This window comes from Piliocolobus tephrosceles, chromosome 9, assembly GCF_002776525.5.
Source record: "Piliocolobus tephrosceles isolate RC106 chromosome 9, ASM277652v3, whole genome shotgun sequence".
NCBI lineage: Eukaryota > Metazoa > Chordata > Mammalia > Primates > Cercopithecidae > Piliocolobus > Piliocolobus tephrosceles.
The window spans coordinates 32,438,021-32,454,157 of NC_045442.1; the positions used below are offsets into that span (position 1 = coordinate 32,438,021).

General features: G+C 49.0%; 1 long non-coding RNA gene across 1 annotated transcript; it reads left to right on the forward strand.

The window, feature by feature from the left end:
* The first annotated feature begins 919 nt into the window (after positions 1–919).
* LOC111538724 lies at positions 920–11,415 on the forward strand. Its single transcript, XR_002730440.2, has 3 exons — positions 920–1,278; positions 3,495–3,593; positions 9,688–11,415. It is a non-coding gene; the product is annotated as an uncharacterized LOC111538724 (long non-coding RNA).
* The last annotated feature ends 4,722 nt before the right edge of the window (positions 11,416–16,137 follow it).

The following is a 16,137-nucleotide window of genomic DNA, read 5'->3' on the forward strand; positions in this document are numbered from 1 at the left end:
AGTGGCCCATCCTTTTCGTCCAGTTTAACCTGACCCAGATAAATAATGGGACTTTGAGAGTTGTTCCCAGACTCCTTCTTTCGCCAAATTCAGTAATAATTTTATCCATAGCTCATCTTGTGCAGTACTTTATTTCATTATTATTATTTTTTGAGATAGGGTGTTGCTCTGTCGCTGAGGCTGGTATGCAGTGGCATGATCTCAGCTCATTGCAACCTCCGCCTCCCGGGTTCAAGTGATTCTCCTGCCTCAGCCTCCCAAGTAGCTGGGATTATAGGCGCCCGCAATCATGCCCAACTAATTTTTGTATTTTCAGTAGAGAAGGGGTTTTTCCATGTTGGCAAGGCTGATCTTGAACTCCTGACCTCAGGTGATCTACCTGCCTCAGCCTCCCAAAGTGCTGGAATTACAGGTGTGAGCCACTGTGCCCAGCCTTGTGTAGTATTTTAAACCGCGTGTTCACATGTATCTTCTTACTTGATCTGCTAACCTTGCTCTCAGGTAAGTAGGACTGGTCTTATTTTCCTTATTTTACAGATGAGAAACTGAGGTCTGAAGTCAGACTGTTGGTAATGTCAAAACGTGGATCCCCTGATCCTCAAACCCCCAACCCTAGCCCTCCTGCCTCTATACTCAGCACTCCTGGACACTGAGAGGTCAAGTTCCCTCTGTCTGTGGTTTCCATACCTGCAGATTTCAGAGTGAGGCAGCCTCTGGCTCTTCCAAATCTAAATGCTGCTGAAATCTCCACCCAGAAAAAGCTTTCTGTCTCCAGACATCTCTGTTTGTCTTAATCCGTTCCCCTTGGTGGACCGCAGCTGGGAGGAGGGAGGAGGAGCTCTCGTTGTGAAGCCTCTCCTAATTGATTTCTCTCTGATGAGGTGCCATAATCCTTTCTAGCTGCCCTTACAGCTTCTCCAGTTTCTTGAAACAGCTTCTCCATATTCTTTCTCCTGGCCTCCCACATATTCCCTGGGCTAGAATTCTGTTTCTTGATATTAGTCTTGGCAGCCACCCTCCATGACAGCCTTAGGTCTGCATGTCCATCGAGAGAGCCTTACTTCCTTCCCAGAACCCCGCACACGGGTGCACATGGGTACACATACATGCACACACACATGCACACACGTACACACATGCGCGCGCACACACACACACGCACACACACACCCTTTGTTAGGAGTGAGTTTACTACTGCATTCTGGCCTGTCTCCCACATTCGAGTCAGGTGAAGGGGAACAGCAGCTTTGAAGATGGAGTTAACCAGTTCTTCCTGAGGTGAGGCCTTTCTTGCCAAATCTATCAATGGCTTGTTGGGGGTCAAGAGAAGGTGCGAGTCCTGCTGTTTGTTCTTTGCTCAGCATTGGGACAGCTGGGGGAAACAGGCTTTCGTGGGCAATCCTGACCTCATGGCTAGGAAAGTCGACACCATTCTCCTAGACCACTGGCTGCCTTTTCCTTCAAGACCCCCGACCCCTTTGCCAAGCCCCTCACCAGGAGCAGAGCCCCAGATACCAGGTGGGCTGAAGCAGAGGCCTCTGGCCCCAGACCCTCTGAGCCAAGCTGGGTCAGAACTCAGGCCTCCCACCCTATCATTCTTGTCCCCCACTTTCATCCAGCCTGCTCTGGAGGAGGGAAGAAGGAGATTGGCTGGGTGCAGTGCAGTGTTTCTGGGGACTGGGGAGGCAGGGGAGTCCATTCAAATTGACAAAAATAGAACATCAGCCTCATATCATTTTTCTCAAAACAAGATTTATTGAAGTTCTGTCGGTGAAAGTCGCTGCTGTGTGGAACGCTTAACTTATAGATTAGATTACTCAGTCGTGCCTTACTACATTTTTCATTAGAAAAATATTGGCTGGGAGAGTTTGACCTCATAATCTCTGCATTTTAAACAATAACCAGAGGAAAACCAAATAGAAGGCACAAGTTAACGGTTTTCTCCCCCCAGCATTTCCCCCTGGGAGAGATCGGAGCGAGGGCCTGGGAAGAGAACAGGAGTGGAATCTGCTGTGTGAGCAATTCCCCATCTCCCGGCCCATTCCCCAGAGGCTGCGGGAGGTGGCCAGGGGTGGCAGGAGGCAGTGGGCTGCCCTGAGTCCTTGGGGCTTGGGCCTTGCCAGATCCCTGCCTCAGGTGGCCCAGAGCTCTGCAGGGCCCCAGCCCAAGGTAGGTTAGCATACATGAGGGGAGGAGGGGCCAGAGCATCAGGAGGGAGAGGGCATTTTTTCTGTCCCCCAGGGAGAGCTCAGTCTGATAGGGACACAAGAGTCATAAAGATTCAGGTGAGTGTATTAAATCCTCATGTTGTACCCTATGAATATGCTCAATCTTTATTTGACAATTAAATACTAAAAAAAAAAAAAAAAAAAGAAAAAAAAGTAAAGACCCAGAAGAATCCGAAGCCCAGGGCAACTCTGGAGCTCTATAGGAAGCTGCGGGAGTGGGGAAGCGAGGACATAACCACCCCTTGCTCCTCCACCAGAGTGGGGAGAAGTCCCCTTACAGGGGGATTTTATGAAGGAAGGAGCAACTCCAAGGTGAGGCCGAGCTGGGGCCGTCCAGGCTGGCCTTGGGCATTCTGACCATTCCTCTCAGCTTAGGGGCAAAGGTACCTAAGGGACCCTAGGCCCGAAGCGCCCAGGCTGAGCCTGCAGGTGCCGGCTGCTGGCTCTAGGGTAGGGAAGGGGGCCATCCAGGTGCAAGCAGATCTCGGGTCACTTTACGACTGCTGATCTGATTCCTTGGAGAGTGGAACCCCCGCCCCCTACTCGGTTTCTACTTTCCGAGGCTTTGGTGATTTCCAAGTTCTGACACAGTCATTAGTTACAAAGAGCAATTATTTTCTCTTTGTCATTAAGTCATTTTTTAAATGGCTCCAGGCGACATCACAGAACAAAGAAACAAAATATCCATGAAAAGGCTTAATTACAAATTACTAATTATTTCATCCCCCCCCCAAAATCATGAAATCTGAGCCCCATGAAAAAAGAGAAGGTCTCCCGTCCATAAGCTCGCCATGGTTCTTAGGCACCTAATCCATCACAGGGGGGCACTTCCTGGCCCCCTCTGAGCCCAGGGGGAGGGGGGGGTAGGGAGTCCCCCATTGCTGACCTTTGAAGTCACCTTCTGCCCATAGATACAGCCCTTCAGCCAATGGGGGGCAGCTTGAAAATGAGTGGGGGACCCAGCCAGAAACCCAGTACCTTGGACTTGCGATGCCTCCACCCCTCCTCCCAGGCCAGCAGTCTCTGGCCGCGGTATTCCACTCTGGGCCCTTTGAAGCCTGTGGGCCACAGCGGAGGAGCCGCCCCCCTGCCGTGGGGCTCCTAGAATCTCCAGCTGGAAAACAAACCGGAGGAGGAAGTAATCCTGGAGGGGAAGCTCCCGGGTCCCCAGACGTGAGGAAATAAAATGTGTTTGACACCAAGATGTATGGGAGGAGGGGGGACATCCGGGGTTTGGGCCCCTCTATCGGCCAGGCTTTCTCCTAGGGCGGATTGCGGTCTCCTTATCTGACCCTTGCTGAGAGAGAAGGAGCAGCATGGAGGAGGCGGCAGTCAGGGAAGCCTTGTCTCAGTCCAAGAGCAAAGGTGAGTCTGCCAGGGCAGTGGGTTCTGAGGGAGGGCCGGCCTCCTAGGAAATGCCCACAGGTGCCCCCCCTTTCTGCCCACTACATCCAGTTCCCCTAGAGCAGCCTACCCCAAGCTTGAGAGACCAGCAGTCATGGAAAGAGCCTGGGAGGATGGGATTGCAGGTCCAGATGCGGGCCATGGAAAAGGAGGGGTAGGTGGGAGGGCGTGGTGGAACCCCAACTTCAAAACCCACATAATCTCTCCTCACAGCTCAACCCCGAACCTGACTTCAGAGAAAGCCCGATCTTCATTCATCTGTTCAGCAAACTCTTACCAAACGCTTGCTCTGTGCCAGGCAACAGGAATACATTGGTGGACACGATAGAGCTAGGTCCTGTCTTCATGGAGACCAACTTTACTTGAGTATCTTTTTGTTGAGAAGATCTGGGTCAAAGAGAAAGTCAGAGCTATGCCCAGTGTGTCTGTCCCAGCCTTTGCCCACTGTGGCTGTCTGGATAACTGTCCTTGGCTGTTTTCTGACTCCCCAGTCACACTACTCCCTTAAGTACAGGTCTTGTAGTCTCCTGGGTTCACTTCTGTGCCTGTCCTGGGCACCTGATAGAGAGGTGGGGAAGGTCAAAAGTGGAAGGAAGAAGGTAGGCAACAGGAGTTTAACAAACAGAACCTACTTAACAAATGATTGGAGTCATTGTTTCTATATCATATGACCTATGAAGACCTTGAGTATAAATGTCCAAAATATTGGAATCACAGGCATTGTCCCAGCAAGAAAGCTTATGACTCAAATAATAGTCCCCAGCCACGCACCCATCCTCATTCTCCCTCTTTCTCTTTCTTGTCAAACTGTCCCCTTTCTTCCCTCTCTTAAAATCATGCTGATCGAGGAACATCTGAAAATATGCTGGGACTTGGGCTGTCTTTATTCATTTATTTTTATTTTATTTTATTCTTATGTTTTTGAGATGAAGTTTCACTCGGTTGCCTAGGCTGGAGTGCAGTGGTGCAATCTCGGGTCACTGCAACCTCCGCCTCCCAAGTACAAGTGATTGTCCTGCTTCAACCTCACGAGTAGCTGGGATTACAGGTGCGCACCTCCATGCTCGGCTAATTTTTGTATTTTCAGTAGAGACGGGATTTCACCATTGTGGTCAGGCTGGTCTCAAACTCCTGACTTCAGGTGATCTGCCCTCCTCGGCCTCCCAAAGTGCTGGGATTACAGGTGTGAGCCCCTGTGCCCGGCCTATTTATTTATTTATTTATTTATTTATTTATTTATTTATTTTGAGATGGAGTCTGGCTGGCTCTGTCGCCCAGGCTGGAGTGCAGTGCACAATCTTGGCTCACTGCAACCTCTGCCTCCCCAGTTCAAGTGATTCTCCTGCCTCAGCCTCCGGAGTAGCTGGGATTACAAATGTGCACCACCACACCCAGCTAATGTTTGTATTTTTAGTAGAGATGGAGTTTCACTATGTTGGCCAGGCTGGTCTCCAACTCCTGACCTCAAGTGATCCGCCTGCCTAGGCCTCCCAAAGTGCTGAGATTACAGGCGTGAGCCACCACACCTGGCCTATTTATTTACTTTTTTTGAGAGAGAGTCTTGCTCTGTTGCCCAGGCTGGAGTGCAGCAGTGTGATTTCGGCTCACTGACGCATCCGCCTCCCAGATTCAAGTGATTCTCCTGCTTTAGCCTCCCACTAGCTGGGACTACAGGCTCAAGCCGCCACCATACCTGGCTAATTTTTGTATTTTTAGTAGAGATAGGGGTTCTCCATGTTGCCCAGGCTGGTCTTCAACCCCTGACCTCAGGTGATCCAGCTGCCTTGGCCTCCCAAATTGCTGGGATTACAAGCATGAGCCACGGTGCCAGCCCAGGCTGTCTCTATTAAAAATACAAAAATTAGCTGGGCATAGAGGTGGGTACCTGTAATCCCAGTTACTCGGGAGGCTAAGGCAGGGAGAATCGTTTGAACCCAGGAGGCAGAGGTTGCAGTGAGCTCAGCTCGCACCATTGCACTCCAATCTGGGTGACAGAGCAAGACTATGTCTCAAAAATAAATAAATAAATAAATAAAGACATCTCTTTAAAAGGAATAGGCTTTTCTTGGAGATTATCTGCTCCATCTTCCTGCTGCCAGTGATGGCAACCACTCCTCAGACCTGTAGTAGGTATGAGCCTTGGGTAATAGCCCTTCTTTCCCCTAGTAGCCATTCTCCCTTTCTTCCTTTAATAATAAAATCCCTGAGTGTTAGCTGGAGCATGGCCACCTGGTTAAGGACTACATTTCCCAGACTCCCTTGCAGCTAGGTGTGTTTGGGTAACCAGATTCTGGCCAATGAGATGCAAGCAGAAGTAATGTGTGTTTCTGGACTCTGCCCTTATGAAGGAGTTGACACCCTCTTCTCCCTTTTTCACTGAGTGTAAATGGATATAGAAACTAGAGCAGTCATCTTAGACCTCAAGATGGAAGCCATGTGTTTAGAATGGTGGAAGCACAGTAAAGAGAGACCCTGGAGCCCTGACATTGGAGTGGAGCTGCCACATCTGCCCTGCAGTGCTTCTGATTTTATGGTAAAGAGAAACAAACTTATTAGGTGCTTACCCTACTATAATTTTGGAATTTGCTTTATTTCTTTCCTTTTGCTTCCCTGAGCAAACGAAAAGCAAATGAGCTAAGGCAGCACCATCCGATATAATGTGAACCACATATGTTATTTAAAGTCATCTAGTAGATAGCACCACTGCATTCCAGCCTGGGTGACAGAGTAAGAACTTGTCTCAAAAAAAAAAAATCTTCTAGTAGACACATTAAAAAAATAAAATAAACAGGTGAAATTAAGTTGTATTACATTTAACTCCATATTTTCAAAATATTACTTCAGCATGTGAACAATATAAAAATTTATATTAAAGAGATAAAGAGGTCCAGACTCAACGGCTCATACCTGTAATCTCAGCACTTTGGGAAGCAAAGGTGGGAGGACAACTTGAGCCCAGGATTTTGAAATCAGCCTGAGCAATGTAGCAAGACCCCGTTTCTATAAAAATTAGCTGGGCATGGTGGTGTGTGCCTATAATCCCAGCTATTCAGGAGGCTGTGATGGGAAGATCGCTTGAGCCCAGAAGTTTGAGGCTGCAATGAGTTATGATTGCACCACTGCGCCCCAGCCTGGGCGATAGAGGGAGACCCTGTCTCAAACAAACAAACAAACAAAAGCACAGAAAGAAAGAAAAAGAGAGAGAGAGATAAAGGGTTTACATTCTTTTTTTTCATGCTACGTCTTCAAAATCCAATGTATATCTTACACTCACATCTGAATTGGGCTAGCTGCATTTCAAATGCACAATAGCCACATTTGGCTAGTAGCCAGCACAGATTAAGGGAATTGCCAGAGGTTGAAACCAATTAGAGATTGAGGACCAGCCGTGAGTTAAGAATAATAGTTACAGTAACCACTGTTCCTACTGCTGCAAGGGCCTTTTGGCAGCATTATTCCTTTTCCAGCCAGATGCTTGGCATACCCAGAGTGCTCTGGCTTCGGCTCATGAGGAACAACTATGCCTTAGTTTACTATATTGGACCCTGGAGAAGGACTATCTTAGGAAGCAAGTAGGCCCCTAGGAAGATGGAGAAAGAAAAGGAAAAGCTGGGGTATGGGTTACCCTCCAATCTCCACTTTGGCTTTAATCAGAATGGAGTGGACCAGGAAAAACAGTACAGAGGTGTTATGTTCAGGGAGACCCAGGGCTATGACATATGCCTCCTGAGCTCCTCTAAAGGATCAGGCTTATCTCATGTATTATGTGGATTAAAGAAAGAACAATAGTACCACATGAAAAGTCCATATTTACCAATGTAATATTTATCACCTTATGACTCCCTCATCGGGATAACAAGTCAACATCTCCACCACCATCACAATCACCTCTTCACTTGTGACCATAATTATTGTCACCATCATTCACTGATACTGCCATCACCCCTAAAATGATTGTTTCTGTTACTCTAGCTTCAATATCAGCATGTCCTTCCCGATGACAATAGTTATCATCCTTACTCCCTTTATCCCCTTGGCAACAACCATTAACCATGGCAACACTATGACCACTCATCACCTCATTCCTGCTATTACCATAATTACTACAATCTCTATCACTATCAATCTCACTACAACAACTTCCACCATCACCATAATAATGAAATTAGGCCCTGCAGCATCTCCGCCACATCAGTATTGTAAGGACAACCCCAGGTCCCCTTTTCCTGTCTAGAAGTGTCCGAGTATACCCATAATTTCCATATGGTCAAAATAAGTTCTTGAACCCCTTGTGCCCTGGCAGCCCCCTCACTCAGTCATTCTTGCCTCAGGCTCAAGTTTGCATTGCTGTGTTTGACTTTTTAGATTCTGGACTCCTTGGCTGTCCTGACCACAGTCCATTGAAATCTGCACAGTCTTTCTGCCTGCTTGGATGCTCTGGCTTTGGGGCCCTTAGTTGATAACTAAGTTGTGGCCACTTAGCCGTGGGCATTCTGCCATCAGTTATAGATGCCTGCCTGGCTGGGCCCGGGGAATTCAGCAGTGCCTTGCCCTCCCAGGGGGACTAATATCCTGCCAACATCTTTTCCTGGATTTTTGCTGAGCACAAACAGGCTGCGTTTGTCTAGTTGATCCCTGAAGGTAGGTTGGTCCCTGAAGCCCAAAGGAAGCAAGGAAAGGGTATTTCCTGGCAGGACTTACCAATATAGAAAACCTGTCCTTGTTAGTATAGTGGTGAGTTAAAAAAAGAAAGAAAGAAGGCTGGGCACGGTGGCTCATGCCTATAATCCCAGCACATGGTCGGGAGTTCAAGACCAGCCTGACCAATATAGTGAAACCCTGTCTCTACAAAAAAATACAAAAATTAGCCAGGCATGGTGGCATGTGCCTGTAGTCCCAGCTACTCGGGAGGCTGAGGCAGAAGAATTGCTTGAACTCAAGAGGCAAAAGTTGTGGTGAGCCGAGATCGCACCATTGCGCTTCAGCCTGGGCGACAGAACGAGACTCCATCTCAAAAAAAAAAAAAAAAAAGAGAGAGAGAGAAAAGGAAAAAAAAAAATGCTGATGCATGGAAAGTGCCACAGGAAGGAGAAGAGGTTAGGGGCAGGAGATAAGCTCTGTTCCCCTGCTGACTTGTCTAGTGGAGATCACAATGGTCTTGTTCTGGCTCATACATTTCCCAGAAAGGTTATCCCCAGAAAGAATGGAGACACATTGCTCTTTTGTGGAAGGTGTGCTGTAGAGAGAGCCCTGGATATCCCACATCTCTTCCATGGACAGTGAGATCTTGGGCTCTGAAGCATTTGGGGAGAGGGACCTCCTCCACAGTTACTGACGGTAGTGACCATGTTAGAGGCAGCGGGAGCTGTCACCTCTTCCCACCCCTGGACTTTGGCCAAAGCCCCTCCAGTCTCTCTCTTGTCCTCTCAGGGATGCATAGGCACTTATGTTTTCTGCAAGCAGTCAACTCCTCCAGTTACATATGGTTCGAGTCCCTGCATGGGGAGAGAAAGGACCCAGTATATGCATCTGGATTGAGTTCAGACCCCAAAGCGCATCTCTTGGCCTGATCGTGTAATCCAAAAGGAATTGCTCTCCAATCCCCAGTTCCGAGTAAATTTTACCAGAGTGCTATGGGGTGGAGGGGTGAAGTAGGAAGAAGGGAACTGGATTCTCGTTTGATGTTTTGAGACTAGATTCCTTCTCAATGCCTGGCACAGGGCTCTACCCAAGGCAGAGACTATCTACAGAAAAAATGGGGTTGGAGGCTCCCTGGCATGTGGACAAGGCTGCCTACACTTTGAGGACAGCCCAATGCTCAGTAGTTACCCCTACCTCACTCCAATGCGGGGCGAACAGATGATGGTGTGACCCTGGGAGGTGGCCAGGTGGGAGGGAAATAGCAGCTTCCCCTTGCCACCACCAGAAGACATTATGGCCATAGACATGCCCGTTAATAAGCACAACCGCTCCCTACTTCCAGCACCGGAGAAAAGGGATGCAGTCCTCCCTTTCCACCTCTTCGTTTCCTTCATTTATTCCATTTTTAATTTAGTGACTACCATGTGCTGAGCACACGAGCTTGGTGACCCAAAGATGAATAAGACTCGACTCTTATCCTTAAGGAGCCTGCAGTCTGATCAAGTCGTTACTGAGAAGAGAGGTAGCAAAAGATACCCTTGGCCTTTCCAACTTGTCAAGGGTCAACTGAATTCCTGAGCCGGTCCCCCTGAGAGGGCAGTGGGCGAGATTCCAGCAGGTAATGGATGAGCACAGCTATGCCCTGACAGGGACATTGCCTGCAATTGGTTCCAGTCATATATGGAGCCAAACTGCTTTGAAAATTGGGAGGGATGGTGACAGAAGAGAGCAGGCCTGCCCCTTCCCCCATCCCCTAGGAGCCTAGGGCCCTGTCCTGATCCCCCTTCTGGGAGATGAAACGTGTGGTTTCCCAAAGATAGGAGCAGAGCAAATATCTTCTGCCTTGGAGGGGCCGGTCTCTGCACAGGCTGGGAACCCCCAGGGAAGCAGCACTGAGGGCCCTAGGAGAGAGGGCAGAGGCCAGAGGCAGGGTACTGCCTGCTCAGGAGGTCAGATTCCAGAGCAAACAGCAAGCTGTCTGCCTTTTCAGACTCTGAAAGGATGGGGGTAGGGGCAGGAAGGGAGGGTGAAAGTTTAGAGCCCCTGTGGGTAGGGAAGTCGCCTCCAGGGTCTGACAGGCATCCCCAGAACACTGTGTCTGCCCAAGCCTTTGCTGGGAAAGCAGAGGCCAGCGCAGCCAGCGGGTGAGTGCAGCCACTGGTCAGTGCAGCCGCTGGGCAAGTGCAGCCCTCGGATTTTGCCCCAATAACCAGAGTCCCATTAGCATAGTCTGAGGAGGGGGCCTGGCAGAGCACTTTGTCCTCCTCTCTCATTTAATGGGGAAACAGTTCACACAAGGACGACCGCCATCTTGAGTCTCTTCTGTCAACTGCCCTGTGGTCTCTCTGGCCATGCTGCAACAGAGCATCACTCCAAGAAACCCTCTGAGCTCATTTCCCCAGCTGCGCAGGTTCCCACCTCTGTTCCTAGAGCACCAGCATGAGTGAGCCTCAGGAACCACCCCAGATTTTAGGAGTTAGGAGTGGGGCTAACTGTGCTGATGACCATCTGGGCTCTGGTGAACTCCAGCCTCCTCCCATCCACCCACTGAGGGCATCGTCAGGCCTCTGTGCTGAGCCATTTGCCTCCTGCTCTGCCCCAAACCCGTTCAGCCCCCAACACTCTCACTTTCCTGTCCCCTTCATGCTTCTTAGCTCATTTCTCTCTGCTTCTGCAAACCTCCCTGCCAAATGTCCCTCCACCCCAAACCGACCCTTTTCCTCTCTATGTCCCTCCATGTACACCTCTCTGGGCCCTCCTTCTTAGGGACTAGGCCATGCCTAGGGGTAGGACTGGTGTGGTTTTGGTGACAAAAAACTCCTATGTCTACCCGAGTAAGTCACATAAATATACAAGCAGGGGCCAGGCATGGTGGCTCATGCCTATAATTCCAACACTTTGGGAGGCCAAAGTGGGTGGATCACTTCAGGCCAGGAGTTCAAGACCACCTTGGCCAACATAGTGAAACCCCGGCTCTACTAAAAATACAAAAACTAGCTGGGGATGGTGATGCATGCCTGTAATCCCAGCTACTCAGGAGGCTGAGGCGGGAGAATTGCTTGAACCTGGGAGGTGGAGGTTGCAGTGAGCTGAGATCTTGCCATTGCACTCCAGCCTGGGCAATAGAGTGAGACTCCGTCTCCAAAAAACAAAAAGAAAACATTAGCCTGGCATGGTGGTGCAGGCCAGCTACTTGGGAGGATGAGGCTGGATAATTGCTTGAACCCAGGAGGCAGAGGCTGCAGTGAGCTGAGATCACGCCACTGCACTCCAACCTGGCAACAGAGTCAGACTCTGTCTCAAAAATAAGAAAAAAAAAAAAAGACACAAGCCGGATTGGTGGTATGAACCCGTGTGAAGCAAGTTGTGTAAAGGGCTGGCCCTGGGACAGAGGCCTGAAGAACATGGAGAGAAGTCTCTCCTGAGAAATGCTGTGAAGGCCTGTCTAATCGCAGGTGCCTTTGGCCCAGCTCCTATCCAAGTGTGTCCCTCCGAAATTCATGTGGAACCTTAATCTCCACTGTGGTGGTAATAAGAGGTGTGGCCTTTGGGAGGTGATTAAGACTTGAGGGCTCTGCCTTCATGAGTGGGATTACTGTCCTTAGAAAAGAGGCTGAAAGGAGCTCCCTAGCCCCTCCCTCCATGTGAGGATGCAGCAAGAAGACATCAGGCTGGGCGCTGTTGCTCATGCCTGTAATCCCAGCACTTTGGGAGACAGAGTTGGGCAGATCACTGGAGGTCGGGAGTTCGAGATTAGCCTTGCCAAAATGGTGAAACTCTGTCTCTACTAAAAACACAAAAATCGGCCGGGTGTGGTGGTGCATGCCTGTAGTCTCAGCTGCTTGGGAGGCTGAGGCACGTGAATCGCTCGAACCCAGGAGGTGGAGGTTGCGGTGAGGTGAGATCTTGCTACTGCACTCCAGCCTGGGTTACAGAGTGAGGCTCCGTCTCAAAAACAAAAACAAAAACACAAACAAAAAAGAAGACGTCATCTTTGAAGCAAGACCTTACCAGACACGGAATCCATTGGCGCCTTGATCTTAGACTTGCCAGACTCCAGAACTGTAAGAAATAAATTTCCAGGCTGGACATGGTGGCTTATGCCTATAGTCCCAGCACTTTAGGAGTCAGAGTTTGTACAGATCACTTGAGCCCAGGAGTTTGAGATACAGCCTGGGGAGCCTGTATCTCAGAGAAACTCCATTTCTTAAAAAAAAATACAAAAATGAGCCAGGCATGCTGGCATACACCTGTAGTCCCAGCTACATGGGAGGCTGAGGTGTGAGGATGGCTTCAGCCTGGGAGGCAGAGGTTGCAGGTGAGCTGAGATTATACTACTGCATTCTAGCCTGGGTGACAGAGCAAGACCGTGTCTGAAAAAAAAAAAAAGAAAAGAAAAAAGAAAAACATTCCCTTCTTTCTAAATTACCCAGTTTAAGATATTTTGTTAAAGCAGCAGGAGCAGATGAAGACAGGCCCAACTTCCAGAACTCTTCTCAGGACCTCAAACAGGCCTGGACAATGATTCAGGAGAACATCTAGGGTGGAGTGGGGAAGGATTTGACCCCTTGCTGTTTCTCCAGCCAGTAAACCCAATATTACCACTTCTGCCACCCTTGCCCAGACACAGTGCAAAGCACGGAGCTGGTCTCCTTCTCAAATGTCCTCCTGTCTCCAGGCCATGTCTGTCTGTAGCCTATCTGGGGCTGGGGGCTTAGCAAATAGGAGAGGAGCTGGGCACAGTGACTCATGTCTGTAATCCTAGCACTTTGGGAGCCCAAGGTGGGAGGATCACTTGTTAACTCTAACAGGAATTAGAAACCAGTGTGGGCAACATAGTGAGACCCTGTCTCTATAAAAAAAAGAAAAAAGAAGTCCAGGCATGGTGGCTCACACCTGTAATCCCAGCACTTTGAGAGGCTGAGGCAGGAGGATCAGCTGAGGTCAGGAGTTCAAGACCAGCCTGGCCAACATGGCGAAACCCTGTCTCTACTAAAATACACAAATTAGCTGGGCATGGTGGCATGCGCCTGTAATCTCAGCTACTCGGGAGGCTGAGGTTGGAAAATTGGTGGAACCCAGGTGGCAGAGGTTGCAGTGAGCAAGACACCGTCAAAAAAAAAAGAAAGAAAAAGAAAAAGAAAGACAAAGAAAAAACTAGCCTGGCATGGTGGCATGCGCCTATGTTCCCAGCTATTCCAGGGCTGAGGTGGGAGGAGGGAGGATCACTTGAACCCAGGGGGCAGTGAGCCATGATTGCACCACTGCATCCCAGCCTAGGCAACAGAGTGACACTCTGTCTCAAAAAAAAATTTTTTTTAAAGGGAAGTAGTCAAGGGAGGTCTTCTGGGAATGACAATGATACTCACTCACAGGCACACACATCCAGCGAATGCACATGGATGCCCTGACTCAGGTCTATACTTCTGTATGCCTGTGCACTCACACTTGTACATGTGCGCTCTGTCTTATCCATTCAGTCATCCAACAAATATTCATAGAGCAACCACTCTGCCCTAGACACTAGGCTAGGAGCCGGTGTGACAACGATGAACAAGACAGACCTAGACCAGTGGTCCCAGCCTCCGCGGAGCTTACAGCCTAGCGGGAGAGAGATATATATCTTAAACTAATATTTACACAAAATTGTTAAAGACAGTCAAATCATAATAAGGGCCATGGTGGAGAAAATTCCACTGGACTCTAAGAAAAGAGAGCATGGAGTCCACACAGGGTCTTTACTTAGAGTTACGCAGGCTGCACCGCATGAGAGGGCTCCAGGAGAGCACGACCAGTGGCTGTGTCTTTGTGACAGAAAGGGTGCCTTTTTTTTTAACTCTCTCAAAGCCATCTCCTGGCTGGCGGTGTCCTGAGGCGGCTAGCTCAGTCTGGGGGTCAGTTTCACACCTACTATCCTGCATGCCCAATCTCATAAGATCTCAGGCCCAATTTCAGGATCAATCTTGCTTTCATACAGAGTATTGCAGAACACCCTATGGTACACTTGCACAATCATCCACACTGCTCAACATCACACACAGGCTCACACGGGCTCCAACACCCTATTACAGACATGATTTTCACACACACTTGAGGACCCTCACAATCACACAAAGATCCTCACACATGTACTGTCACATGTACGACAGTCTCACGAAAGTCACACATAAGCCTTCACATCCCATCACACATGCGGTTCCTTACGTACCACATATACCCATTGCTTCATTACAGCCACACACAGTTCCTCACACCCTGTTACACACACACACCCCCACACGCACACACAGTCTCTCGTACACGCAGACGGTCACGCTCCTGTTAGGCTTCTGGAGACAGGCATGTGCAGCCCCTGATCACAGCTAAATGTCAGCGAGTCCCTCTCCTCCCAGTTAGAGATGAATTGTTGCTCGGGAGATATTTCATCCTTAATGCCTCCTGCTTGAACTGGAGCATGCATCTCGGGGAGGTTACGTTTCTCCCAATCCGTCTGCTGTCCCCCGGCTGGCTCAGGGAGCTGCCCTCCTGCCTCTCAGCTTTCATGGGGGGAGGGGAGGGCTCCCTCTCCTTACAGCCTCTCCCCAACCCAACCCTTCCCTCCCGCCAGCTCAGCTCCAGGAAAAAGACCAAAGCCCAGGCAGCCGCGCAGTTCCCCCCCGAGCTTCCAGTTCAGGAGGTGTCCCCAGAGCCCAGGGGCTGTAGCCTGGCCACACCCAGCCCCTACCCCAACTGCTAACTACAGTCCGGGCCAACACAGACTCCATGGCCTAGAGAAGAGTTGAGGATAGAGAGATAGGATGTGGTATTGAGAAGCCTGGCATTGAGAGACAGCCACTCTTAAGGATTGGTCTGCACCCACATCCCTCCTTGTCATAAACAAAACAAACAAACAAAAAAGCGTGATTGATGCCAATATGAGGGTAAATTAATACAACCCTTCAGGAGGGAAGTTGGGTAAGAAGTATCCCCAGCCTCCACAAAGTATACCCCTTAGCCCCAGCAATGTCTAGGAATGTATTGTAAGGAAATAAACAGGAATAGTCCAGACGATTTAACTTCAAGTGGCTCATTCCAGCCTTGTTTATAAGAGTGAAAAATTGGAAACAGCCTAAACATCCCACAGTAGGGATTGGCAATGGTACAACCATCAACAGAATACCATGTAGCCATTAAAATGATGGTGTGGAGGAATGTTTAGCATCAATGAAAGACATTCACAACGTAACACTGAGTAAAACAAGCAGGTTGCAAAACAGTATGTATACTAAATGCAATGTGGTAGTCTGGATTGGATCCTGGAATAAGAAAGGGACACTAGTGAGAAAACTACTGAAAGCCAAATAAAATCAGAAGTTCAGTCAATAATAACGTACCAATGCTGATTTCTTAACTCTGATAAATATACTATGGTAATGTAAGATGTTAACATTAGGGGAAAGTGTATAAGGGGTGTATGGAAAACCTGTACTAGCTTTGCAAGTTTTCTGTATATCTAAAATTATTCCAAAATTACCAAAATTCCAAAATGGTTTATTTTTAAAACCATTATGCATATATAATGCAATCCTCATTTTGGTTTTTAAAAAAGCGTGTATAGCCCTTCCTCCATGTGAGGACACAGCTAGAAGCCTCCATCTCCAAGAAAAAGGCCCCTCCCAGACACGGTGGCTTACACCTGTAATCCCAGCACTTTGGGAGGCCGAGGTGGGCAGATCACTTGAGGTCAGGAGTTCGAGACCAGCCTGGCCAAAATGGAGAAACCCCGTCTCTACCAAAAATACAAAAATTATCCGGGCATGGTGGCGGGCACCTGTAATCCCAGCTACTCGAGAGACTGAGGCACAAGAATCACTTGTACCGAGGA